Source organism: Eubalaena glacialis, chromosome 10 (genome assembly GCF_028564815.1).
Source record: "Eubalaena glacialis isolate mEubGla1 chromosome 10, mEubGla1.1.hap2.+ XY, whole genome shotgun sequence".
Lineage (NCBI taxonomy): Eukaryota > Metazoa > Chordata > Mammalia > Artiodactyla > Balaenidae > Eubalaena > Eubalaena glacialis.
In genome coordinates, this window is record NC_083725.1 from 118,576,613 (window position 1) to 118,603,950 (window position 27,338).

Sequence of the window (27,338 nt, forward strand, 5' to 3'; positions counted from 1 at the left end):
GGCAGCCCGTTGCTCCCCTCCCCACCCAGCGTCTGCCTGCCAGCATCCTGCACGCAAGGGCCCCAGGGCAGGAGCGGTTTACCTTGCTTCCCTTCTTGCCCAGCCAGCGTGAATGGTGGACAGCTAGGAGGGTCTTTGCACAGACCCTGCCAAGCCAGACCTTCCAACCAGCCCTGCTGGAGCTGGCAGAGGGCTTCCTGCCCGCCAAGGTGTGTGCAAGTCTGGTTTAGGTAGCATGTCTGGGAGCTGGGTTCCTGCCTTCATTTCCTCCCTCCCCCCCACCCCGCTCCCTCTTTCCAACAAGCACTGGTTGGACCACCCCGCACCCACCCCGCTCACTCGAGACGCCCTCACCCGTCTCCATCCAGACCCTGCCCCTGGGCTCCGGGCTCCACACTCATGGGTCGTGATTCCGACCTCTCAGTGTCTTTCTGGAGGCTGCGGGGAAGGCCTGAAGGTTCCCTCAAAGGCGATTCTGGGGGCGGGAGTTGCTGAGGGCGATGGGGGATGGGAGGTGGGTTGAGGATACGAGGCGGAGGTGGGGGGTCCCCAGGGGTGGGCGTCACGTATCCAGAGTCCTGGCCCCGGGACAGCCACGTGCTGGTGAAGGAGATCCACCCAAACAGGCAAAGCAGGAGGTTTTCCTCTCTGTGAATTTTCCACTTTCTCACCCAACTCCATCCTCCAGAAAGGACAAGGGAGCGTGTGCCCTCTGAGGCCAGACAGCGGAGCCCCCTCCCGTGAGGGCACAGACCCCTCTGGCTCCTCGCTGGGGGCGCGCGTCTTTGTGGGTGAGGCCCCCCGCGTGGAGGGTTCTGTTCACAAAGCCATGGCAAGGCTGGGGAGACCAGGGCACCACCCCGGCCAGCCCGTGGTCTGGCTGACCTCAGGGACGGCGTGCTGAGGCTGCGCGAGAGCCGAGGTGACACCCTGCTTGCACGGAGGGGAGCGAGCCGTCCTGAAGAGAGAAGGGAACTCCTGGTAGGGGATGAACCTCTGCTTGCAGAGCCCTGGGGTTGGAAAGTCACTACCTGCACAGCCTGCCAGCCCATTTGGGGACATTCAGCTGTGAGAAAGGTTCTCCTGCCTCCAGCTGAAATCTCGCTCCCTGGAGCGTCCTCTAGCCACGGCCCCGTCCCCTTCCACACAACGCCCGGGAGACATTTGCCAACCCCAGGCTTGGCCCTGGCTTTCCAACCAGCTCCAACACCCCTGGTTTCTCTGCAACACCTCGGTGTGTCCCTTCAGGCCCAAAGCAACCCGCCCGCCCCGAGAAGCCTGGGCCTGGAAATGGTTCATGGAAGAGACACCTGCCGATGACTTTCCATCCAGACGCCAGGCCGCAGACACAACCTCTTAGAAGTTGCAGAGAATCAGACTCCAGAAGTCTCCAGAGCCTCTGGAGGCCTCTGGAAGGAGGGCATGGCGTGCTCCCTATCTGCCACCCTTTTCCACACGCACCTGGTCCTGCTTCTTTGCAGCAGTAACTCCTGGATCAAAGTCCCACCAAGACTCATAAACTGAGGAACGTTCCAGCAGAGAGGGCACTTGGATCTCAGGCAGACAAAAACAAACAAACACACAAACCCCAAAAGGGTTGGCTACAACTTGGTCCTGCCCTCCTGCCTCTTCCCACTACTCAGCCGGACCTTCTGGGATCAGTTTATCTGAAAACCACAGTTACCGTATCTCTCAGAGTCACCCTGACCTTGGGTCCACAGATGCACCTGCTCAAATCAAGTCAAACAAAGCAGCCGTTTAATTTTGGGGAAATGAGAGGCACATCTGAGTTTCTGGGTGTCCCCACCCTGGACAGTTGCCTTAACACACAGCCCTGGGGCAGCCACTGGCCCCAAGGCCTCCAGCTGGGGTCAGCCAGCCCTCTCCTTCTGTCACAGCAGAGGGCTGAGACAAGGGCTGCAGGACACAGAGGAAGGAACTGGGCTCGGGCCCCCCAGGAGGCAGGAGCAACAGGGGTGTCGGGAAACTTCCTCCAAGCAGTTGTGCGGGTCCCAAGGGCAGTGAGCGAGCTCGCCCGGTACTTGCGAACAGCTTGGCTCTGAGTCCATGGGAAACCAGGACTCCAGCCTTGCTCCAGGCAGCATTTCTGGAAGGCACCCTGACCGCATCACCAACCTGCTGAAATAGTCATAATTAAACATGGTGCTGAGTGAAAGAAGCCAGCTGCAAAAGATCACATACTGTCTGATTTGCAGGAAAGCCCAGAGCAGGGAACGTCTCAGCGAAATGAAGGTGCGCACGCCAGAAACCACGCCAGAAACCGGATCAGCCCGACTCTCCCACCCTCGTTCCCCATGCCTCGAGGGTCTGATCCTGCCACACCCTCCAGGGGCCCCCATGCCTCCTCCAGCCCCGCCCGCAGGTCCTGTCAGCTGCTCCCCACGGGCCCTCACTCCTGGCTCCCTCCTGCCACAGGGCCTTTGCACATCTAGTCCATTCCTGTTCATCCTCCAGAGCTCAGCTAAACCGTCCATTTCTCTGGGAACCCTGAGATGCTGACCTCCCTGGATGGTCAACTCCCCGGAGCTCCAAGTACATCTCCTTGGCTTAACCTACCATTGTTACCATTTTACATTTATTTTTGTCTCTCTCCCACAAGGATGTGAAACCTGCCACAACAGAGATTGCATCTGATCTTTTCCACCACTGCACCCTGGGCCACCCAACACAGCTCCTGCACAGAGAAGACCATCAACAAACACTCGTTGGAAGAAGGGAGAAACTCTGTGTTCCCCTAATGACGCCCCCCGACCACTCTGCAGCCAGGGCACTACGTGGCCAGGTGACCTTGGGCCCCAAATGCAGCCTCATTCTCACTCAGCAGAGACAGCATTTCAAAGAGATGGTCTTCAAGTTCCCTCCGAGATCTCAATTCTGCGACAATTTCCCCGTCTCCTTGTGCCTCGTGTGGCTGACAGTGACGCCCGTCAGAGCCTCATCTCCTCGCTGGTGATCTGTTTTTACCCTTGGAAGCTATTAGGAGTTCCTCTCCATCCCTGGTGTTCCAAATTTCCTCCGAATCAGTCTTTGAGGTGAATCATCTCTCAATTTCCTTTTAGACTCTTCCCCTTTTCAGTCGTCCTGCCTGACACCGAGCAGACCCTGTCCGGCTGAAGATTCACATCTTCCATGGTTTCTCCCATCTTCACCTGGTCTTTGTTGGAAGTTCGGAACACCTGGATCCACCTTCTGTGGTGCCTCATCCTCTTTTCTGCTTCAATCTCGCGGTGCTTTCGTTCCGGCTTCTGGGAGAATTCTTCAGTTTGTACTTGCAGCTCATGAACATGTTCTTCGGCGAAGTCCATCAGGCTATTCAGTGCATTTTGTTTCTGTTTTCAACAATCAAATGTCTAACTCCCAAGCTCTCTAACTGCTCCTTTTTTGGGTATCCTCCTGCCTTGCCTGAAGACAGTAATACTTATGTATGTGTATTTAAACTCTTCTTCTGTTTGCCCCGTTAACTTTATTTCCACAGGTGCTAGTTCTTCTGTTTGCGGGTCTGGTGTTCTCGTTACACAAATGCCTAGTGATCCCTGGTTGCCAGGTCAGCCCTGTGGCTGGGATTGCCTGTCCCTTTGCCCACTTTGGTCACGAAGCCTGCCTCCCACGATGGGGTTGGGGGCAGGGAGCTGGACGAGTTCCCCTCCCTCCTGGACCTGCCTCTCCGGACCTGGCACTCACCCTCACTGAATTGATGGAGCAAACATCCTTGCTGCTCCCACCTGAGGACAACGAGGTTGCCAGGGAAAGGGGCACGCCATCTCCCGCCTCCCAGGCCCCTTGTTCTGGTCTAGGGTCTCTCGCCCCCTCTCCACACCACCCCTGCCCTCATGGCAGTCTCCTCCAAATGCTTTGGGGATCTTGCTGGTTGCCTGCAGCTATTCCTGTCTCCTTCCCATCTTTCTACCCAGGAGTCCCTTCTGTCTCCAGTTCACTAATGGCCATCTTTCTTATTACACATTCATGCAATTTCCTTCGCCATTTCACCGGAGTTTTGTGAGAAGGAGGAAAGCTGGGGGCACTCGGTCTGCCGTCTTGATCGGATCTTCCCAGAGGAATGTGCGAGAACCCCGGAGACACAAGGAAACCCCCCCTGTGGAGGGTCATGTCAGGTGCATGGTGGCAGGGGAGAGGGAGTTACCCTCCTCTGCCTGGTCCTTTCAGGGAAGGTCTGAGCTACACTACTGAATCACTTATTCTCACCAGTGATCCTTATTCCCATTTCCAGTGACACCTAGAATGTCAGGTAAGACACCAGTGACTGGGGCTCCAAATCCAGGTCTTCCATTTCTGAAACTTCCTCTGATTCCCCCTCACCAGGTTGCCTATGGTCTACAAGGGCTCCATTATTAGCATAACCTGGTCTGCTGATAGCCACCAGGCTTCTGGAAGAACCTCTCTGCAACCCACTGTCTGAGGACGGAGAACAAGTTGCCTGGCTTTGCCGTGCCTCAGTTTCCTGACCTGCAAAAAGGGTTTGCAGCCACCTTGCTGGGTGTTGTGAGGACAGTTGAGGCAACACAGGCCAAGGAGGTGAGCACACAGCAGGAGTTAATAAATGTGAGAGCCCCTCCTCCAGTTTCCTCAGAGCCATAGTTAGGGCCGGACACTGCCACTCGGGGGCCACATTCAAGAGCCCAGGTTCCAGGCCATCCCAGAGTGGAGGCCAAATGGACAGCCTCGGCATAGAGCCTGGATGGTGGACGCTGGCTGTGTGCTCATGGACTCAACCCTCGAGCAAAGACTAACGACGGGACAGCCCCCAAAGCAGGGCTGGGTCTCTGTGGAACAGGGCAATGGACGGAGGGTGATTTTCCAGACCACCCATGTGTGGCAGCTGTGTGGTTTGCATGAGATTGACCCCACTCTGAGCTCCAAGACTGGGCTCTGCTTGGTCTAAGCCAGTCATAATAACCTCAACTCCCTTATCAGGGTGATTTCTTAAGGGATGACAAATCACACCCAACCAGAGCAAGGCTCTGGACTTCAGTTCACTAAGACCTCTCTCTTGCTCTGACCAACCAAGTATGTGGGTGCAAAGCTTGGAACTCCGGCAGCTACTTTGTTGCCATGAGGCAATCCAGCCTGACAACAACCCCCACACACAGAGGCAGGCAGAGCAAGAGAACTGCTGAAGTGTGGAACCCCAGACCTGATTAAACTGTACCTAAAGCCCACCTGCCCCAGAGCTCACCTGCCACCAGACTTTTCAGCTGGATGAGCCACTTTGATTTGGGCTTCCTGCTTCCTGCAACAAAAGAGTCTAAACTGACAGAGAATCCCAAGATGGATTTGCTGTCATTTTAAGACCTGGGCCTGGTAGCATGTAATGAGCTCTCTCTACTCAGTGTCTCAAGATTTGATTTCTTCTGGGTCTGCCATATGGGCTGAACCCATCGATCGATCAATAGCTCCTGGGTGGTTTTCCATAAACCTCCAGCTGCACAAGAAACCAGGGCCTAGAGCGGGGCACAGACTTGGTCGAGGTCACTCAGCTTGTTAGTGCCAAACCCAGGATTTGAACCTGGGCATTCTGCACTCCAGGGCATTTCTGCACAGGAATTCAGCCAGCTGGCCTGCCCAGACTGACCAGTTGAACAGACTGCTAAATTGATACTTTGCAAAACCTGCGTGTTTCCAATTGCAGAGTGCTGTTGTGACTTTGAAGCAGCGTGCAGCCTTCCCCTGATGTGGCAAAGGACGGAGGTGGCTGGCCTGGTATGGAGAGGCATCTCAGAAGATGCTCCGCAGACGCCCCAGGGCACCCACACTCTGGAAGGAGATCAGAAAGCAGCCTCTCTCCCAAGGCCGCAGGCAGCTGGCTCCCCACTTGAAAGGGACCCCGTATCAATTTCACTTTTTTTCCTTCTTTGTGCCTCCCTGATGAGAAGATGTTAGAGTTCAAAATAAATAGATGTGTGGCTGGGTGGACAGATAAATAGATAAATAAAGCATGGGTTTGTTCCAGGAACGCTGTCCCTCTTCCCCTCCCAGGGGCTGGAGGAGACGTGGGTTTCCGACCATGGCCGCCCATCTTCTTGCTAAGGCGCTGGGGAGCGGGCGGCGGTACCCCATTTCCTGAGCACCTTCTAGGTGCGGGCCCCATGCTTCACTTACTCTCGGTCTTCAAGATGGCTTGGGGAATAAGGAGGCATCACCTGGTGTGCAGATAAGGCAATGGGGTGGATGGGGAGAGAGTGGCTGGAGCAAGGTCACGGGCCATTAAGCCACAGAGCCGAGGTCAAAAGCAGGTCTGTCGGGGTCCAAAGACAGTCCCACTGTCCTGGGAGCTGCAAAGAACTAGCAGCCCACACGGGGACAAAGGGCTCACTCAGGAAATGACAGCAAAAGTAATCCCAGATGGAGGATTCTCACCCCTGTGGAATGTGACTGAGGACAAGGCCACCTCCCAAGACCCTCTGGGTCCCCAAAAGCACAAGTCAGAGGCATCCTCGGTCACCCCTCCTCAGCACTGAGGCCCAGGGGTGGCCGTGCAGACGGTTGGAATACATCCCTATGTCCCAGGGGTTGTCAACAGCTGCTCTCCAAGGAGCCCCCAGACTCTCCCCCTGATCCAGCAACTAAAGGGTTAGTACCTGGCATGGAAAAGTGGGGCCCTGGGGACCTGCTTCAGGAGTCTGATCACCCTCGATTAGAACAGTTCCAGAGGGCTCTGCCAGGGCCCACCAGGTCCTCAAGGAACCTCTCCACCCTGCTCCACTCCAGCCAGGGCCCCCCTCCTGTTCCTCAGGAATGCCAATCATAATGCTGCCCCAGGACCTCTGTACCTGCAGTTCCCCAGCCAGAGCACTCCTCCTCCCACTTGCCCTGGGGCCCCTGTCCTGCATCACCTCACTGGGGGCAGAGGAGGGACTCCCAGCCCCCTGTATCCAAGAGCAATGCCAGCCCCACGCCCACTCTCCCCACTCCTCTTTACAACTTCTCTGTACTTATAGGTCTGCCTTTGTAGCATCCTTTCTCCAAAGAGAAGGCTCAGCCCAGGCCTCGTTCCCAGCCATATCCCGTGCCTAGAACACACATCCAAGGCACACACGCAACGGTGTTGAATGAATGAGTTGAACCAATGAATGAATGTCTGACTTTCCTGAGCCCAGCTCTGTGCTCCAGGCTGCGGGGCAGCCAGGAGGGAGCTGCAGGGGCCCCCTGCCCTCCTGGAGCTTGGGATGGGTGGGATTGAGACGGGAGGGGCAGAGAGGAGGAGCAGGCCGAGGGACACACGGTGTGTGGGAGGGAGGAGGCTTGGAGAGTGCACGCGTGCGTGCACACGCACACACAGACACACACACACCCACACCAACATCTGGGACAAGAACAAGATGTAGAGGCCCCGCCCCCGGAATGTGGTCATCCCACCCTCAGACTGTTCTCTGGCTCCCGATCCAAAAGCAAGTTGTCAGTGCCCTGAACCCAGGGACAGGCCACTCTGTTATCAGCCACCAGCCGGGCCTTGTGGGAGCTTATCAGAGCCTCTCGGTCACCCATGGGGAGAGCCTGGTGGCCGAGGCTGTGTTCTCTGGGCCTTGGGGTTCCTCTCAGCCGGTCGTTGATCCGGGGGTGTCACCTGCAGCTTCCTGGAGCCCTGGGGTTCTGTGAACGTGCCCCAGGGACTACCGGGGGAGGCATAAGTGGGAGGGGCTCCAGGCCCCCAATTCCCTTCATAACTATTATATTGGGAGACCTTGTAGGTTTCCTTTGGAAGATGACTCTGGCCCCAACCAGAGTGGATGAACCTTGAGGACATCCTGCTGATTGAAAGAAGCCAGTCACAAAGGACGAATAGTGTGTGATTCCACTTCCAGGAGGTCCCTGGAAGAGGAGTCAGATTCATAGAGACAGACAGTAGGAGAGTGGGCGCCAGGGGCTGGGGGAGGGAGGAATTGGAGGTTAGTGGAGTTTTTTAAAATAAAAATTGTGTATGTTTAAGGTATACATAATGATTTGACATATACACAGGGAAATGATTACGACAGTCAAGTAATTAACATCATCTCCCCACATGGTTCCCTTTCTTTTCTATGGTGAGAACACCTGAAACCTACTCTCCTAGGAAATTTCCCATATTCAGTACAGTATTGTTAACTCTGGTCACCACGTTGCACACCAGATCTCTGGACTTAGTCATCCCACGTTAACTACAGCTTTGTTCCCTCTGACCACCATCTCCCCACACTCCGCACCACCCCGGCCCCTGGCAACCACCATCCTACTCTCTGCTTCTACATATTCAACTTTCTTTAGATTCCAAATAGAAGTAAGATGGTGCAGCTTGGGCAAAAGGACCTGAATAGACATTTTTCCAAAGAAATACAGATGACCAACAGGTCCACGATAAGGTGCTCAGCATCACTAATCATCAGGAAGACGCAAATCAAAACCATGATGGGGTACCACTTCACACCTGTCAGGATGACTATGATCCAAAAAATAAGAGATAAAGGTACAACAGTGTGAAGGTACTTCATGCCACTGAGCTGTCCACTTAAAAAGGGTTAAAATAAAATTTTTACGTGTATTTTACCACAATAAAAAAACAAAACTCCACCCACAGCAAACTCTCTAATAGGAAATAATCTTTTTTCCTCTAAAATCCGTGTAAGAGAGGTTAATCAAAAGGTCCGTGAGACCTCATCTTCTAAGAGTTACATGAGAGTTAAGTGAAGCACTTGAAAAATTAAAATTAAAAAAATGACTCTGCGAAGAAAGAAATGTGTTTAAAAAGAGTGTGAGAATCACTTCTCTGTTTCACCTTCCACAACAGATGCAAGAAATGTTCCAGAATGTGATGGATCTGATCACAGCATCTCACAGCCCCTTGTCACCCAAAAAAAGTCTGACACTCTCCCAGCGTCCTGGGCTCCAGGCTTCCAGCCACCCCAAACCTTCTGCCTCCCAGTCCTGCCCAGAGTCCCCTCTCAGTCTGACTCGGGGCCCCCACCACCCAGGCACCCACCCCTTCCTCCCTCAAACCACATCCACTCCATCCCTGGGCATCCAGATCCTCCTCCAGAATCCCTGCTTCAGCCCCAGGCCCACAGCTGCCCACACAGCCTGTGGAGCTGAGTTGAGCTAAGTCAGATCCTGCTTCAAACCCTTCTGCTATGGATGGAATGTCTGTGTCCCCCAGATTCATACCCCACCATGTGACGGTATTAGGAGACGGGGCCGTTGGTAGATGGTTAGGCTTAGATGAGGTCATGAGGATGGGGCACCAGGATGGGATTAGTGCCCTTATGAGAAGAGAAAGAGATCAGTGTTCTCTCTCCCTCTCCCTCTCTCTCATTTCCCAGGTGAGACACAGCGAGAGGGCGGCCGTCTGCAAACCAGGAAGTCGGCACACACCAGGAGCGAAACAGGCCAGGACCTTGATTTTGGACTTCCAGCCTCCAGGACAGTGACAAATAAATTTCTGTTGTCAATTTAAGCTGCTCAGTCTGTGGTGTTCTGTTACGGCAGCCTGCAGACCAAGACACCTGCAAAGGTCAGTTGTACTTGAAATCCAGAACTCTCACCTGGCCTGGCATGATGTGGCCCTGGCCTCCCTCCTTGAGTGACCTCACCCCAGACCCCACACTCCAGCCACACTACCCCCAACCCCACTTTCCCTTGAACGCTAAGCCAGCACCTCCCTCTGGCTGGAACATCTTCCCAGCTCATAGCATCCATGACTCCTCCTGCCTCCTGGTCTGGGCTCCCTGGGGGAGTTTCTCCCTGCCCCCACCGACGCTGTGTTCCGATGCCCATGCGTTGCCTTCACAGCACTGGCTGGAGGGAAGCTGGTGAGGCTGAAGCTCAGTGGGCCAGTGGATGAATGAATGAATGAATGAATGAACGAACGAATGAATGACTGTTTCCTACCTCCACATCTCCCACCCATCGTCCCTCTGCCTGGAGCATTTCCTGAAGTGTCTGGTCGGGGCCCCAGCTCATCCTCTGGTCCCAACCATCCAGCATGCATTCATTCACTTAAAAATGCATCATAAAACGTTATAGGCAAACATTTTTTACCAGCCAAGTATGTGGAAGCTTTCTACAAATAACAACTATCCATGCTGGTGACTATGATGCTAATTATGTAAATATAACATACACGTATACAATTCTATCGTTATACATATATGGAAATACAGAAAAACTACCATTCGGGCCTGACGCGCTCGGTGTAATTCTTCCAAAATGTAGCCGACAGCTCGGGAGAGGCGGGGTGTGTGACGAATCACATCGCATCACCAGCCTGGGACCCGAGCCCAGGTCCCACCTCATTCCATCTTCTAAACGCTGCACCACTGAGCCCCCAGAGCCAGGGAGGTGCATCAAGGGGACCGAGGACCCCAGGCAGCCCTCCTGGTCCAGGGACCTCTGTAACCTGAAAGTCACGCCTTTTCCCTTTGAACGCTGCAAATCAACAAAATATACTCAAGATTGTCCAAAGGAGCTTGCTCCAAACACCACGTAACGTTGTCCATATTGAAGGTTGTATTTAGGTTTGAGGTGCTTTACAGAGGAAACTGGAGAAATTACGGGGTTGCTAAAGGCCTCCTAGGTTCTGAAGCTTGAGGAGCCTGGCCTTGTACCCAGTGGGTGCCCAGGGAGTAATTACTGAAAGTCAGGGAGCTCTTTGTTCCATCCCAACCGAAGGGTGGTTTTTCGGGAGAACCTCAATCCTCTGGCCCAGAACCCACTCAATCCTCTGGCCCAGAACCCCCCAAAATGAACCCTTCCTGCCCTGATTCACAGCATGCAAATCTGCTTCCCTCCTGCCCCTTCCTGCTCCTCTAAAGAAAGGCCTCCTGTGTCCCCAAGTCCCTGATTTCATCTTTGAGGTCGGCACAAAGTCACTTCCTCCTTCCTTGGCCTGGAGGGTCCCGACCCCAACACAGCGGGGCTCCCACACCCTGGCTCCCAGGGGCACACTGCCGGCAGACCTGCTGTTTTCAGCCAGGCGGTTCTTAAGGCTTTGAGGAAGGCACAAGGGAAAAGGAGATAGGCTGGGATCCGGGGACCTGGACCCAAGTACGGGCTGGGATGGGGGACCTGACCTGGGTTCTGGCTGGGATCCGGGGACCCAGACCCAAGTCCCAGCTGGGATGGGGGGGACCCAGACTCGAGTCCAGCTCTGGCCCCTCTGGCTGAGCAACCACCTGCAATTCACCCCTGTGGGTGTCCTTGGCTATAAAGCAGGATGACCAGTGACCACTTGGCAGGGTCGCTGGGCGGGGCTGTGTGCTCTGAGCACCAAGCCTCCTCTCGGATTATGTCGGATGAGTCTCTTTCAGCTACTTTTAGGGCTACCCCAGTGCCACCTCTCCCCAGCTCTCCCCACCTCTCCCAGGGCTGGTTTCTCGAGTCCCCCCATCACGGGCATCGTGGGTGAAATGCCTCCTCTGCACTTGTCCCTGCTCCACCACTGACAGCTGACACGGCCATCTGTCCCCTCCTGGGGCGTCCCCCACTCCAGGGTGAGGGACATGTTACAATTGCAGCTGTCCCTCCCTCAGGTCCCCGCTCAGGGTCTCTCCCAGGAGCCACTCGGAGTGCATTTCTTCAACGAAGGAATGAGTGACGGAGTGGGTGAATAGTAAATGCTTCTGTTCCTAAAGGAGCCCCGGGTGTAGAAAGAATTGCAGATTGTTTTCTGCCAAGAGGAAAATGGAAAGTGAAAAAGGTGATGGCAAAGGCCTCCGAATGCTGGCGGAATTTGTGGATGCCCAGTTTGCTCCAGGCAGGAGCTAAATGCTCAGGGTCAAAGGGTGAAATCGGATTCCTGCCCACCCAGGAAGGACAGTCCTAGCGTCCCATTCACTTCAGAGACAGATGGAAGCCCAGTTCACACGGTAGAACCCTGGACACGACTGGTCAGTAAGGGCAGTGAGTCAGTGGGCTTCGCTCAGCCTCACGGCCCTGACCCATCCATCCCCCACCCAGTGGTCCCGCCGTGGTGCAGGGGCTCCCACGGGGCTCAGAGCCTGCAGCCCAGCCCTGGGGGGCTGGAAGGGTGGTTATGACTGCAGGAAGAAGGGGACCAGCCACCAGACTGTGCAGCAGGGCTCCCCCTGTCCTTCTGGGGGTCAGAACCAGCAGAAAGGCCGGAACGTGTAGCTGAGGAAGACCCTGCAGAACACGCTTGGCCCCTTCTCACTGGGATGAAACAATCTGGTCAGAGAATTTAGTGAGAAGAGGCAGGTTTGGGTAGGTACAGGCTCAAGCAGGAAATTCCCAGGCATCAGAGTTCCTGACTCACAGGTAACCCACCGAGAGCATGGCCAGGGGACTGAAGCCCCAGATCGGCCATGTCCAGGGCCAGGGAGGCAAGGTGCTGGACCAACCTCAGAGGAAGAAGCAGGGGCCTGACATCATCCGGCCCAGGCACTCGCTGCCCGGTAAGTCCCCACCTCTCCCCAGCCCTGATCCACCATCAGAGCCAGCCTGCCGGCCACATCCGTGTCGGAGACCCCAAGGGCCCCCAGTAGGCAGCGCGTGGCGTTGACAACGCAAGGTACGCAGCGGTAACCGATCTGTCACGTGGTGTGAAGGACGGAGGGCCAGAGAGGCGTCTGCTGGGAGGTCCACATGGCCTAAGTGGGTTGGGAGAGCAGGTAGGGCTGTCGCTTCACTGCGTGGCTTACTTTTATGTTTTATTCTTTTTTAATGTTTTAAAATTTTATTGGAGTATAGTTGATTTACAATGTTGTGTTAGTTTCAGGTGTACAGTAAAGTGATTCAGTTATACATATACATATATTCCTTCTTTTTCAGATTCTTTTCTCATATAGTTTATCACAGGATATTAAGCAGAGTTCCCTGTGCTGTACAGTAGGTCTTTGTTGATTATCTATTTTATAAATAGTGGTGTGTGTGTGCTCGTCCCAAGCTTCTGATTTATCCCTCCTCCCCCCACGTTTCCCCTTTGGTAACCATAAGTTTGTTTTCGATATCTATAAGTCGGTTTCTGTTTTATAAATAAGTTCACTTGTCATTTTTTAAAATTAGATTCCACTATAAGTGATATCATATGATATTTGTCTTTCTCTGTCTGACTTACTTCACTCAGTATGATCATCCCCAGGTCCATCCATGTTGCTACAAATGGCATTACTTTGCTCTTTTTGATGGCTGAGTAATACTTACTTTTAGATTTTGTAACCACGGGAACGCATCAGCCATTCAAAAAATTAAACTTTACAGGTTTACAAAAATCGACAGAGATGTAAAATTGAACGAATACATAGAAGACCCCTATTGACATTTCTGCAAGGCCAGAGTGTTGCCCAGACCTCTGTGAGAGCACCCGGCCAGCGGGCAGGAGCCTCAGAACGCAAGGCCCTGCCTGGGAGGAAGTGGAGGGCTGACACGTGAGGGGCCCCGAAGGCTTGGAGCGCCCTGGCCAGGATGCTGAAGCTGGGCAGGCAGGTTCTGTGTCCCCCTGGGGACCCTGTGTGTCTGCAGGGGACCATCCTTCACCCTCGGGGCACCAGGGCCCCCAAGACTGGAGACCCCTTGCTAGAGCATCACCTGATGGGAATCTCAGAGAAGGGATTGAAAACCAGCGTGACCTCCTGCCCAGCCTCCACCAACAAATACAAAGAATCGATAAGAAAGAAACACCTCTTTCTGAGTGCTTCCTCCTCCTTTCCAAGGAGCCAGTTCCCCTTCTGGGAACACAGCAGCTTGCCCTGAAAGGAAAGCTCTAGGCAGCCGCCCCAGTCTCGAGCTGGAGCCCAGGCGTTGGCCTGGCAGGGAGGCCCAGCGGCCCAGCTGCCCAACCCCGCGTCCTGGGCAGCTCCGTGGGAATCCCCTGGGGGCAGAGAGCGCCAGCGGAAGTGGCTGCTGGTGCAGAGCAGGCTTTCTCTGGTTCCCACAGACGATCCCCTCAGGGTGACCCGGATCAAGCTCCTCTGGCAAACCCATTTGGCCTCCAAGTAGGAAAACTGCCGCTCCTGTGATGCAATACTTTGCAGATATTAGGGAAATGTCTTGGGGGCCCACTGCCACCTGCCCCTTTTCCCTCCACTCTCCCCCAACCACACGTGTACACACACACACACACACACACACACACACAGCCTGTGCTGTTTTCTCTAAACTGACGATACTGGCGCCGCTATGCGCCTTAGGGACGGCGAGGGCCTTAGAAACCTGTCCTTTGCTGCCACCACCCATAGTGCTGGATGGGACCAGGCAGACCGGACAGCCATATAACTCCGCAGGAGGAGACCCTGCTGGCCAAACCCTGCCTTGGTCAGACCCCGGCCCCGACTGAAATCACAGGGAAAAGCTGTGTCATGTGTTAACATCACACGTTTCCCCCGCTAGCACCTTGCTCCAGCACAGAAACCATGGGCTGGGGGTCCTTTTAGGGGACGGCCCATCTCCTAAAAGCAGTCCTCAGGGCCTTGGTTTGCTGACAAATGAGTCGTAGAACCATATAATCAGGGACAGGAAAGGCAGTTTTGCCAAGGCCTCAACTTGGACCAGAACGTCCCACTTTTAGATTCATGGACTAATCATATCCTCCAGGGCTTCCCACCTCAGTTTTACAGAGGAGGAAACTGAGGCCCAGAGAGGCAACGTGATTCATCCTGGGGCATCCAGGGAGTTGGGACAGGGCAGAGGGGTACCTGGGTCTCCTGCTGCCCGGTCCGCTGGCCGCTGTACCACATTGGCAATATGCTGAGAACACCATTGGTGACTCAAGGGGACCAGCCAGGAGAGGAGAGGGCCACCGGGACTCCAGAAGACGGGAAGCCTTCCTGGAGGAGGTGAGACCTGCACAGGGGGCTGGCAGGCGAGTGGACCCATGGTTAACCTGGAAGGAGAAGGAAGGGGGTCCAGAGGTGGGAAGGGAGGCAGCGTCTCTGGAACCTGGGTGAGGAGTAAGGGTGGGGGCAGACCCCAGAGACCTAGGCAACACCTTTCTCCATGCATCTCAACTCAGATCCATGCCCCGAGAACAGGGCCCTGAATGAAGCAAGACCACCAGACCCATCACCTCCACCTCTGGCCTAAAGTTGGCAATGCCCACCGATACCCCCGGGACCAGCGCCGCCTGGGGCCCCCGTGAGCATCTATGTGCAGAGCGCAGACGCGGGTCTGCTTACGTCCTGCAGTTTTCCTCCCGGTTGTCGCCCTGCAGGCGAAACTGCTCACAACGGCAAGGGAGGGGATGCTTGGACCCCCTGAGAAGCCTCTTGAAGTTCCAGGGTCCTGGATTTCAAGCTGAGCCTAGTTCTTCTGGTTGTTCAAGTTCATTCAGTGTTGGCAAAATTCAACTTCCTGTTTACAAGGGGGCGAGCGGGAGGGGGACGAGGAAAGCCTTTCAGGAGATTCCAGAGGCGGCTCAGACACCAGCGAGTGCTCGGAAAGCATGTGGATGAATTAAGTAAAGATGAATCAGAAACAGGAGGATTACATTTCCCTTGGAAGACACCCAGGTTTCATAATTAAATGAAAAATAACTTGGCAAATAGCTGTGGGTTTTGCTGAACCCAAAACATTTGAAAAGATGTTTGACTAATCCCAGCCCTGGGTGTGGCCAGTCCTTTCTGCAAGGGCAGGGCTCCCGGTGAGCGACTGCAGGCCATGCGCTGGAAACCCACAGGCCCGCTGGCTTCCACGGTCATCCGCTCCCCCTGGACATCTAGGAATCAAGTTCACCTGGGGAGGGAGGGGGATTTTTTTTTTTTTTTTTTTTTTTTTTTTTTCCAAAGACCCCAGCTTACTGCCTCCACTGGGATAGATTTCTTGATTCTCCAGTTCAAAAACATCAGCAGTATCTACTGGGGTGCTAATTCCCGAGAGACTTTGAAAGAACTATTTTGGATGAATAAATTTCAAGGCAAGAGACTTTTGATTAACAACAAAAAAAAGACCCCCAAACCAAAAAGCAAGAACTTCAGAAGCAACAGCGCTCTCATTGTGTAAATGAGGCCGCTCCTCTTGGTCAGAAGGGTTCCAAGAAGGCCTCGAGGGCACAGGCTGAAATATCACAATGGCTTCCAGGAAATTCCCTGCCAGTATATGCAGCCAGGAGAGAAAGAGCTGCCCTGGTCCCAGTTCTGGGGCAAAGGCAGCATCGGCACCGTGCTGGCCGGTGGCTGCACTGTGCCTACGCCTTTGCTCAGGACCTCCCTCCCTGGAGCCTCCTTTCTTCCTGCTGCCTGCAGAGGGCCAGGGATGGTCTGCACAGTTTCCCATGCTCCTTTCCCACCACGCCTCTGGGCCCAGGGTGCGATTTCTGTTACATTTTATAAGGCAGGTCTTTTTGAGCTTCCTGGTCACCAGCGCTGCATGACCAGATCCCCACAGGCATCAACTTAGCAGACATGTCATGGCTGATCACGTGCCAGAGACACCTGGACAAAAAGACACAAGTCCGTGCCCTTGAGCAACACACAGAAGGGGGCACCAACCCAATAGATCACTACAAACCACTGTATGAAGTTGTATGTATTCATTTGCCATCCATCCATCCATCCTTCCATCCAATCATCCACCCATCCATCCATTTACTCACCCAATCACCCACCTATCCATCCATCCATCAATCCATCCACCCATGCACCGATCCACCCTCCATCTATCCATCCATCCATCCATCTACCCATCCACCCATCCATCCATCCATCCACCCACCCATCTACCCATTCACCCATCCATCCATCCATCCACCCACCCATCTACCCATCCACCCATCCATTCATTCATCCATTCAATCATCCATCCATCCACTCACCCATCTACCCAGCCATCTACCCATCCACCCATCCATTCATTCATCCATTCAATCATCCATCCATCCACTCACCCATCTACCTATCTATCTACCCATCCATCTATCCATCCATCCATCCATCCACCCAGCCATCTATCTATTCATCCATCCACCCATCCATCCAACAGTATTTATTGAGAAATGTATTAGTTTCCCTAACTGGGTGACTTAAAGCAACAGATGTATTTTATCACAGTTCTGGAAGCCAGAAGTCCAAAATCAAGGTGTTGGCAGGGCCACGTCCTCTCTGGAGGCTCTAGGAGAGGATCCTTCTTTGCCTCTTAGCTTCTGGTAGCTGCTAGCGATCTTCAGTGTTACTCGAATAGTGGCAGCATCTCTCCATATCTATGCCTCCATACTCACACCGCTTCCTCCCTGTGTCTGTGACCAAATGTTCCTTTCCTTATAAGGACACAAGTCATATCTGGATTTAGGGCCCACCCACCTCCATTTTGACCTCATCTTCTTCACTTATTACATCTGCAACCACCCTATTTCCAAATGGGGGCAACTTCTGAGGCTCTGGGAGGGACACGCATTTGGGGCAACACTATTCAACCTGGTACAAGAGTGTTCTAGCAGCAACCACTGTTCAAGTCTCTAATTTCACGGAGTTTGCATTTCTGGCAGGGAAATATATTTTAAAATCAATAAACAAAAACATCTAATAGAATGTCCGGTTGAGATGAGGGCTATGAGGAGAAATAAGCAGGGGAGGGCCTCCAGCGTGATGGAGTTGCCACGGTCTACAGGGAGGCTCAGAAAGGCCTCTTTGAGGAGGTGACAACTGCACGAGGGAGACTGCTCCACGCAGAGGGAGAACCAGTGCAAAGAGCCTGAATCAGAACCGTGCCCGGATTCCTCAGGGACCAGCAAGGGGGCCGAGCGACAGGCATGGAGGGAGCTGAAGAAGATGAGAGGTGGCACGCTGGCCCCGCCAAGGCCCAGAGCACATGCACCTTCCTGGCCGTGCCAGGGACTTGGAATTTCAGCGTGGGTTTCAGGGAGCTTTATCTCCATTATCTTATTTCATTTTCACAATGATCCTACAGGCGTGGGTATGATGGTCCAGTCCAGAAATGCAGGCATCATATCAGTGCATTGGAAGTGAGCTTCAATCCATCACTCGGATGGGGCAGAGCCCTGGCCATGAATGCTGCCCCTGTGACTTCTGGCTCTCTCTGCTGCCAGAACATGGGGGCGCTGCCCTTCCCCATCTACTTGAAGTTAGGCGTGGCCATGTGACCTGCTTCCACCAAAAGAACAAGAGAGAAGTGACACATACCAATGCCAGGTGACAGCTTTAAGAGTCAGTGTGGGGACTTCCCTGGTGGCGCCGTGGTTAAGAATCCGCCTGCCAATGCAGGGGACACGGGTTCGAGCCCTGGTCTGGGAAGATCCCACATGCCGCGGAGCAACTAAGCCTGTGAGCCACAACTACTGAGCCTGCGCTCTAGAGCCCGTGAGCCACAACTACTGAAGCCCTAGAGCCCATGCTCCGCAACAAAGAGAAGCCACTGCAATGAGAAGCCTGTGCAACGCAATGAAGAGTAGCTCCCGCTCGCCACAACTAGAGAAAGCCCACGCGCAGCAACAAAGACACAACACAGCCAAAAATAAATAAATTAAAAAAAAAAAAAGAGCCAGTGTGTGCTTTGCCATGGTGTCTGTTCCATCAGCTGTGTCCAGGGACACAGAGACAGCAGAGCTGAGAAGCAGAGGGCCCTGCATCCCAGGATGGATGTGGGCACAGCCAGGAACCACTCTGATCTCGGACTTGCTTATTAGTACAGGATGGATTCAGGCATAGCCATCATCCTGTTCTGATGGAGAGAGAAAAACACTACTAGTCACCTGCCCGTGATCCCCTTTTCTCTCCTCCTCACAAGACGAATGTCTGGACCACTCAGAGCAAAGGAATGTTCCATCTCCTCACACCTGGGAGTGGCCCCGTGGTGCAGTTCTGGAAGAAGAGAATCCATCGCGCTGTGGGGAACTTTCAGGAAGGAGCTTTAAAGCCCATTCTGTCAGCCCAGGAAGCACCCAGGATGCTGGAGGGAGAGAGCTGTTCACAAGGATGCTGAGGAAGAAGGCAAAGGACCCTGAGTCGTGATGACCTCTGGGACGATGCCTGCAGCCCTGGCACCAGGAAGTCCTGCCTCTGACCATCAGTGCGGGGCTACGGCACTCACACCGGAGCCAGACCATCTCTTCCAAATCCTGCCTCCACCACCTACCAGCTCTATGAACTTGGCCCCAAAACTTACCCTCCATATCCTTATCTGAAAAAAAAAATGGAGTAGTAGCAATAATAATAGCAATACATACTCATAAGCTGTTGCGAGAATTAAATTAGGTGATATATGCAGAGCACTTAAGACAGTACTCAGCGTGGAGTAATTGCCATGTAAACGTTAGCTGCTATGATTCTTATTGTTACGTGAGAAAAATTAATTTCCTATTTTATCAAGCCACTATAAAGCAGATTTTCTGTTAAGCATGGCTGAAACTATTCTTACCTGAAATATCAGTGTTTGTATGGAGAGATGTCAACTAGTTGACAAAGGTTTGCATTTTTTTAAATTAGTTCTAATACAATGCTTTCTCTCTATCTCTGTTTCCACCTCCAGAGACTGGGAACAAAATACACAATTAGTTCCACGGGCTTTCACCGGACAGTGACAACTTCCACAATATAAAATGCTTTGCCTCGGCTGGGGTTGCAGAATCAGCTGATTTTCTCTGGTTGCCTGGTCTCCTCCTCCACGCATTCAGTTTGGGGGGGTTCCCGTCTCATCTCCTGAGCCTCCTGCTTCCCCTAGAGCAGCAGTGGCCAGGATAAAAGAGACAACAGCCTTGTGTGTGCATCCAACCTCTGCTCTTAAATGGCAGCATGACCTCAGGTCCAAGAAAGGGGTTGAATTACATCCCCTAAAAAAGCTATGCTGAAGTCCTCACTCCCCAGGACCTGTGAAGGGGACCTTATTTGGAAATAGGGTCTTTGCAGATGTAATCAAGTTAAGATGCAGTCTTCCTGAATTAGCATGGGCCCCAAATGCTATGTCTGGTGTTTTTATGGGGAGAAGGAAATTTGGAGACACACAGAAGGAAAGCCGTGTGAAGGCAGAGGCAGAGATTGGAGTGATGCAGCTACAAACCAAGGAACATTAAGGATTGAGGTAGCCACCAGAAGCTAGGAGAGAGGCAAGAGCTTCCAGCAGGAAGTCATCTCACTGACATTTTGATTTTGGACTTCTGGCCTCCAGACCTGCCAGAGAATAAATTTCTGTTGTTTAAAGCCATCCAGTTTCATGGTACTTTATTACTGCAGCCCCAGGAAACCAGTGCTGGCCCCAATATTGTCCTCTGTGAAGTAGCAATACTACCACTGCTCAGCATCATTCTAGAGATCGCCTCAAGCACCGTCCCCTGGGGACAGCATCCTGTGTTCGTCCACCAGAGTTGTCGTAGCCCAGGTCCTGCTTCAGCATCACCTGGAGGCTTGTTAGAAATGTTCCACCTGGACCCACTGAACCAGAATCATTGAGACAAGATCCCCATGAAGTTCCTCTGCACACTAAAGTATGAGAAGCCCTACTCTAGAAAGAGGAGCCAGAGGGAGGACTCCGCTACTATCCCTTGAAGGAGGTACAAAGGAGGGCGGCGGGAGTGAGGGAAAAGGGAGTGAAGCAAGGCAAGATGCCCAGGAAAGGGCGACATGATGCAGAAACACACCAGGTGTCTGGGCAGGAGCCACACCTTGAAGTGGCTCCCCACCTCTGGTTTCCCACTCCTCAAAGTCTACCCGGTGATGGGGGTGGGACAGGATTAGGAGGAACTACTTAGTGTGTGCAGGTTTCCTTTTAGGCTGATGAATATAGTGGTGGTCATACAACGTTGCGGGTGTATGGAAGGCCGTTGAATTGTTCACTTAAAAAAAAATTTTTTTTAATCATATAAATGTCTCCTTAACTTAAAAATTTCCCCATCATCAGGTAGCATCATCAGGACTCTCCCCGAATCCTAAAAATTGTGGCATGGAGTTTGGGTACCTCCAGGGAGCTATCAAGACACCTGAATCCCACAAACCAGGGCGTGGAGTTTGGGTATCACCAGGGATAGAGAAGGGAGGTGATGCAGGGAGTCTGAAAAGGCACATGATAAAGCCTCCTGTTGGATGATTACTTTTCCACCATTCTTCTCTCCAAACATTGCACCAGCTTTGTAGTGGGTCTGGCCAGGCTCCAGTACCCAGGATCACTCACATCAGCCCAGATCAAAAGCAAACCACCCTGAGAAAGGACGATGGGAGAAAAGAATGGTCTATGCAATTAAGAGAAATGTACCAAGGTATTACTCACTGTTCACCTGCAGGTAACCTTTGTGTTATAGGACTGCAGCTCAGGGTTTAGCCACACCATCCGAAACCAAAGGGAAGGAAGAGGAACCTGCAGGAGTACTGGGGTGGAAGTAGAGGCAGGATTCCTATGAATGAGAAGAGATTTGGTGTGATAAACCAGGGGAAGAACATGGACTTCAGAGTCAGAAGCCCTTGGTTTGAGTCTTATCTGCCACTTCCTGCATAGGTAACCTTGGGCAGGTCACTTAGCTGTTCTGAGTTTCAATTTTCTTATCTGTAAAATGGAAGTGGAATCCACTCAAACAAGGCTGTTGGAGGGGATGAGAGTGGATGCAACTTCAAACCCAGCCTCCAAAAATTCCTATAAAGCTTTAAGGAAAATGAGTAGCTCACAGAAAAAAATTACGAAACACTAGAATAAAAGCCAGCAGAAATAACAAACAGTGGAATTAAACCTGGAAGGATTTCAAAACTGAAATGATCAAACATAAGAAATAATAGAAACATGTTTCATATGTTTAAAGAAATAAAAGAGAAGCTTGAAAAGTAATTGAGGGGGGAACCTATAAATAATGAACAAGGAGATTTGAAAAAAGCTATATAAAATTTCTAGAAAAAAGTATAATTAATAAAATTTAAAACTCTTTAGATGTCAAGTAGTTATATTAGTTTCAGACAAAGGAGACTTTGGAGCAAAGAAAATATTTGGGATAAAAAGGGACACTACATAATGATAAAAAGGATCAATTCACCACTAATATAACAACAACCCTTAATGTGTATGCACCTAATAGCAGAGTTTCAGAACACATGAAGCAAAAACTTACAGAAGTGAAAAAGAGAAGTAGATAAATCTACAGTTAGAGTTGGAGACTTCAACACTCCTCTCTCAATAATAGAACTAATAGAAAATCAGCAAGGATGGAAAAGAACTGAAATATACCACTAAAATCTACATCTAATAGACATTTAAAACATTCTACCCAACAGAGTAGAAACCACATTGTGTTCAAGGTCACATTCACCAAGACAGACCATGTCCTGGATAATAAAACAAATCTTAACAAACTTAAAAGAATTTAAATCATACAAAGTTTTTCCTATAGTGCAATTAAACTGAAAATTAATAACAGAGAGATAAGAGAAAAACATCCAAGCATTTGGAAATTAAACAACATACTTTGAAATAATTAATGAATCAAAGAGGAAGCCTCAAGGAAAACTAAAATGACATTTTGAACTGAACAAAAAATAAATACGACATATCAAAATTTGTGAGATGTACCTACAGCAATGCTTAGAAGGAAATTTATAGTATTAAATGCTTATATAAGAAAAGTCTCAAATCAATCATCTAAGCTTTTTTTCCAAGAAACTAGAAAAAGAAGAGCAAAATAAACCCAAAAGAAGCAGAAGGCAGGGCATAAAAAAGATAAGGACAGAAAAACAAAAGAGAAAAATCAATAAACCCAAAAGTTGGGTCTTTAAAAAGATCAATAAAATTGATGATGCTTTAGCAAGACTAACAAAGAAAAAAGAAGAATTCCTAGACATTGAAAATCTAACAAAGGAATACTATGAACAACCTATGTACAATATTCCACATCTTAGATGAAATAAATTCCTTGAAAGATGCAAACGACCAAAATTTATCCAAGATGAAACAAATAACTTGACTAGCCTTATAACTATTAAATACATTTAATTCATAGTTTAATTTTTTTTCCCAAAATAAATCCCCGGACCCAGATGGCTTCACTGGCTAATTCTACCAAACTTCTAAAGAAGAAGTAACACCAATTACACACAATATATCCCAAAAAATAAAACAGGAGAGAATACATCTCAACACATTTTATAGGGTTAGCATTGCCCCAATACCAAAACTAAACAAAGACCGCACAAAAAAGGAAAACTATAGACCAATACCCTACATAAACATAAACACAAAAGGGCTCAACAAAATATTAGCAAATAAAGTTCAGGAATATATACAAAGAATACTACACCACCACCCAGTGTGGTTTATCCTGGGAATGCAAGGTTGGTTCAATACTCAAATATCAATCAATGGAATCCACTATATCAACATTCTAAAAACAAAAACTATGTGATCAATTCAAGTGATACAGAAAAAGCATTTGACAAATTCAACACCCGTTCATGATAAAGTTCTCAGCTAACTACAAAGAGAAAGGAACTTCCTTAATCTGATAAAGGGTATCTACAAAAATTTTACAACTAGCATCATATTTTATAGTGAACAACTTTCCTCCAAAGGAGGAAACAAGGCAAGGACATCCATTCTCACCACCTCCATTCAATATCATAGTATAAATCTTAGCCAATACAATAGGCAAGAAAAAGAAATAAGAGGCATACAGATTGGAAAGAAAGAAATAAAACTTCCCCCTATTCTCAGACAACATGACTATCTACAGAGAAAATCCAAATAAATCTACAATAACAACAAAAACAAACAAACAACCCCAAAACTCCTAGAACTATTAACTGGGTTTAGCAACGTCTTAAGGTACAAGGTCACTCCACAAAAATCAATCATATTTCTATATATTAGCAATGCACGACTGTAAACTAAAAATTTTTTAATGATATGATTTACAAGAACTCCTAAAAAAGTTAAATACTTAGGTATAAATCTAACAAAAATGTACTGTATCTATATGCTGAAAACTGTGAAATGGGGATGAAAGAAATGGAAAAAAAAATCTAAATAAATAAAGAGAAATGACATGTTAATGAATTGGAACTCAACATAGTAAAGATGTCAATTCTCCCAAATTGATCTATAGATTTAAAGCAATTCCAAACAAAATCCTAGCATGATTTTTGTAGACATAGACAAATGGGTTCTAATACTCATATTGGAAGACAACAGAACTAAAAAAGCAAAAAATAACTTTGAAAAAAAAAGAATAAAGTTGGACAAATTGTACTACCCAATTGTATGATTACTACAAAACTATAATAATCAAGACAATATGATATTGGCTAAGGATTGGTGACACAGATCAATGAAACAGAATAGAAATCCCAGAAACACACACACATCAATTATGACCAAGTGATTTTTTAACAGAGGTGCAAAAACATCCAATGGAGAAAGGCTAGTCTTTTCAACAAGTGGTGCTGGAACATCCATGTGCAAAAAAATAAACTTCAAACAAAAGTTCATACTTTATACAAAAATTAACTCAATGTGGATTGTAGACCTAAACATAATACATAAAACTTTGACACTTTCATTAAAAAATATATGTGAACCTCTCTGTGACTTGGAGTTAGACAAAGAGTTTTTAGACATGACACCGAAAGCATAATCATTAAATAAAAAAATGAGAAATTGGACTTCAGTAAAAGTAAAAACATTTGCTCTGAGAATGACACTCTTAAAAAAATAAAATGACAAACTACAGACTGAGAAAAAATATTTACAAATCATATATCCAACAAAGGACTTGTATCCAGAATATATAAAGAACTTTCAAAACTCAATAGTAAGAAAGCAAACAACTAAATTAAAATATGTGCAAAAGACTTGAATGCTCACTTCACCAAAGAAGGTATACAGATAGGAAGTAAGCTCATAAAAGTTATTCAACATCATTCACCAGTAAGGAAATACAAACTAACACCATGGTGATGAATACTCTGGTTTCTCTTCAGATCATATAAGTCTTTCACCTTTTAAAACTGCAATAAGATACCACTATGCCACCTATCAGAACAACAAAAATTTTAAAATACTTACAATACACATGTTGTTGGTGGGAATGCAAAATGATACAGCTACTCTGAAAACATTTTGGCCGTTTCTTTAAAAGTCAAACATACACTTACCATATGACCCAGAAATCCCATTCTTGGATATTTACTCTAGAGAATAGAAAACTTACGTGCACACAAAACTTACATGCAAATGCTTATGGCAGCTCTTCTCATAACTGTCCAAACTGGAAACAACTAAAATGTCCCTCAATAGGTGAATGGATGGACAAGCTCTGGAACATCCAGACAATGGATACCGGCCAAAAATTAAAAGGAAGAACTTGCAATAATTTCAATGATTCTCAAAGATATTGTGGTGAGTTAAAGAAGCTAGTCTAAAAAGGTTACTTGCTATACAGCTTCATTGATAGGACATTCTATAAATGACAAAATTAAAGTGATGGAAAACAGATCAGAGGTAGGTACGGAGTATGGCTATAAAGGAACAGCAGGAGGGAGTTTGGGGGTAACGGGACGGTTCTGAATCCTAATTGTGGTGGTGGTTACATGAATCTACACATGTGTTAAAATTCATAGAACTGGACATCCTCATCCTTTAAATAAAAGTAAATTTTACTGTATGATAATTTTAAAAATAGAAGATAGAAATGGATGGATGTATTAAACAGCTTATTAGACATAGCTGAAGAAAAACTTAGTGAAGAAATTATCCAGAATGCAGCCCAGAGAAAGGAAATGTAAATATGAAAGAAACACCTGAAAGGCACAGAAGAAAGAGTGAGAATGTCTAACATTCAGCTTAACTGAGGATCAAAGGAAGATAATAGAAGAAATGGAGAAGATAAAATATTCAAAGAGATAATGGATTTTTTAAAACACAACAAGAAAGATAAATAAAATAAACTCACAACTGATACATCATAGTAAAATGTCAGCACAGTAAATTTTAAAAGCATCCAAAGAAAAAGATCATTTACAAGAGACCAGTAATTTTATTAACTGCTGTCTTCTTGGTGACAAAAATGAAAGCCAGAAGTGAGTGGAATAATGTAGTAAATTGCATAATCCCTAAAAAGGTCAACTCCTGAATCCCCAGAACCTATGAACACGTGGCCTTTCATGGTAAAAGGAACTCTTTGAATATGATCAAGTTAAAGATCTTGAGATGGGGAGATTATCCTAGATCATCTCAGTGGGTCCAATGTATTCAAAAGATTTGAGGGGGGCTTCCCTGGTGGCGCAGTGGTTGAGAATCTGCCTGCCAATGCAGGGGACACGGGTTCGAGCCCTGGTCCCGGAAGATCCCACATGCCGCGGAGCAACTAGGCCCGTGAGCCACAATTACTGAGCCTGCGCGTCTGGAGCCTGTGCTCCGCAACAAGAGAGGCCGCGATAGTGAGAGGCCCGCGCACCGCGATGAAGAGTGGCCCCCGCTCGCCGCAACTAGAGAAAGCCCTCGCACAGAAACGAAGACCCAACACAGCCAGAAATAAATAAATAATTAATTAATTAAAAGATTTGAGAGAGGCAGAGGGGATATGACTACAGGACAGAAGAAGGCAGAGATTGGAGTGATGTGGCCACAAGTCAGTGAATACCAGCAGCCTCTAGAAGCTGGAAGAGGCAAAGAATGGATTCTCTCCTAGAGCCTCCAGAAGGGACACATCCCTGCCAACACCCTGATTTTAGCCCATGAGCCTGATTTCAGACATCTGACCTCTAGAACTATGAGAAAATAAATGTGTGTTGTTTTAAACCACCAAGATAATTTATTACAACAGCAGTGAGAAACGAATACAAATATCTTCACTGTATTAAAAGAATACAACTGTCAAACCTAGAACTTTATACCTGGAAAAACTATCTTTCAAGGACATAAACTAAGTAAAGACATTTTCAGATAATCAAAAACTGAGAGAGTTTAAAATCAACATTCCCTTAACCGAAGGAAATTCTACAGGATGAACCTCAAACAGAAGAAAAATTATTCTAGAAGTAAGATTTGGGATATAATATGAAATAATAAATATGTTGGTAAATGTAATCAAATGTTGACTACATGAAACAAAACAACAACATCTAAAGTTGGGAGGGGGGACAGAATAAAGCTAAAAAACTGCATGTTCATAGCACATGAACTGGAAGGTGTGATTAAAATGAAAGCGAGTTGAGATCCATGCATTATTTGGGAGGAAGATAAAGATACTAATTATACTGTTTAATAGAGATCCTCCCAAATGTAAGGACACGGAAAGAGTGAAAATCAAAGAATGGAAAAACATATACCAGGCTATACATACCCCCAAAAAGGTGATGTAGCAATATTAATATCAAACATAATAGACTTTAAAGCAAAAAGCATCACAGAGATAACAAGGATCACTATATAAGGGGTGATAACGGTTTCATTCACAAGCG